The 1,825-nt window shown below is 41.2% G+C and overlaps 1 pseudogene; it reads left to right on the top strand.

Annotated features, from left to right (window-relative positions):
- Positions 1-524: 524 nt before the first annotated feature.
- Positions 525-1,523, top strand: LOC149749121 (dynein light chain 1, cytoplasmic pseudogene; annotated as a pseudogene).
- Positions 1,524-1,825: the final 302 nt, after the last annotated feature.

The following is a 1,825-nucleotide window of genomic DNA, read 5'->3' as shown; positions in this document are numbered from 1 at the left end:
TGTTGAGTAAGATCAAAGCTTTGGAGAGCCAACGGAAGGCTGCTCCAAGTCGAATAAGCAAAATTATGCAGTTAAAATGGAGCTTGAAAACCTTAACAGAAAGTATATAGTTATCAAGAGCCACAGCGTATATCTTAAGGAATCAGAGATATCGAATATACCTTGCTTTTTAGAAATCTGACCCAATCTATACAAGTGCCAGAATAGGAAATGTTTTTCCTTTTAGCCTAACATGTTGAGAACAAGATTTTATTTATTTGTTTTTTTCAAGAAACATGCCATCCTCCTTGCTCAGCAAAATGTGGTTATTGGCTATATCTCCTTCCCTTCTATACAGAAAAAGATTTACAAACTGTATCCTAAAACAGGCAAGATAGCTTTCCACACGACTACTGGAGTCTCTGAACCAGCAGCAACTCAGGTTATTGATGTTAACTAATGTTAGTAACACAACTCATGTTAATTGATTATAAAATTCTAGGTGTTAGGCGCTTTTTAAAGAAGATATCTGGTTTTTTGTCCAGTTTTCCTGGAGTACAACTGGGATTGATAGAGGCACAACTCTAGAAGGTAATGTATCATTCAGGGTTAATCCAGGATACAGAAACCACACCAGTTAACTGAATAGAGAGAAATGAATATAAAGTATTCTTAACTAGATACAAAGTAATTAACTAGGTAACCGAAGGAGTAAAAGGAGAACTCTAATTAGTGGTGGGCTGCTAAGTGTTTACAACCAGATCTCTGGTTGGGGAAATCTGATTTGTAGCATTTGCCAATTTTCATGGTGTAAATACTCCCAGCATGGCAGATTTCCAGCTACCAGCAGTTTACCATCTCACTTGCAAAATTCCTGAAAATTTAACAATAGACTCTGCAAGCCAATATGAGCTGGCTCTGGCACAGAGGTAGCAACTGCAGGAAACCGCTAACATCCCTAGGGCTGAGGAACAAAGAAGCTGGAATTACTGAAACTTAGTAGCCTGGAGGAGGGGCCCCGCAGGGTGAGGCAGCCTCTGCTCCATGGTAACCACGTGTACCCGAAAGGCCGTGATCAAAAATGCAGATGTGTCGGAGGAGATGCAACGGGCTTGGTGGAGTGTGCTACCCAGGTGTTGGAGAAATATAACACTGAGAAGGACATTTGACAAGTACAAGCCAACCTGGCACAGCATCGCAGAAGGAACTTCGGTACTTACGCGACCCCTGTAACTAAACACTTGATCTACTTCTACCTGAGCCAAGTGGCCATTCTTCCATTCAGATCCGGTTAGAAACATGGACTGTACCACACACCCGGTGATCTATCCAAAAACAAGGACTGCAGCCTGAATTCCAAATACCTGAGACTGAAATCTTCATCCTCGCCTAAAGGAACACCTAGCTCTTTGAGATTTCATTGTCTTGCTTTGAACAGGGTATTCTAATTTCTTGTGGTTATAAAACAATTAGCAAAGCAGCCTACATTTGTAATTTTTATCTATTCCCCATGTTTTTTTCTTCTCAAAATCCATTCCTTTCAAAATAATAAATAAATAAATCTGATGGAGAAGTGTGAAAAATAAATAAATGCATGCACACATAAATATATAAACAAAAAGGAGGTGTGACTGGTGCCAGTGACTGAAATGAAGCACAATATTTGAAAGTGTCAGAGGAACTGCAAACTGGATTCACTTCTGACTTCAGGAAGGAACTGCCGCCGCAGGATGGAAAAGCACTGCTGGAGCACAGCTCATAGGAACAGGAAGAGCTCAGAAGCCAACAGGAAGCAGACGGGAAGGAACGTGGCTTCCTCCTCCAGCCTGGCCATCTCCCTCTAGTG

The sequence above is a fragment of the Delphinapterus leucas genome, chromosome 5, assembly GCF_059928025.1.
Source record: "Delphinapterus leucas isolate spDelLeu-1000000601 "Yukka" chromosome 5, BTC_Dleu_Yukka2, whole genome shotgun sequence".
Lineage (NCBI taxonomy): Eukaryota > Metazoa > Chordata > Mammalia > Artiodactyla > Monodontidae > Delphinapterus > Delphinapterus leucas.
This window is presented reverse-complemented; position numbering and strand designations above follow the sequence as displayed.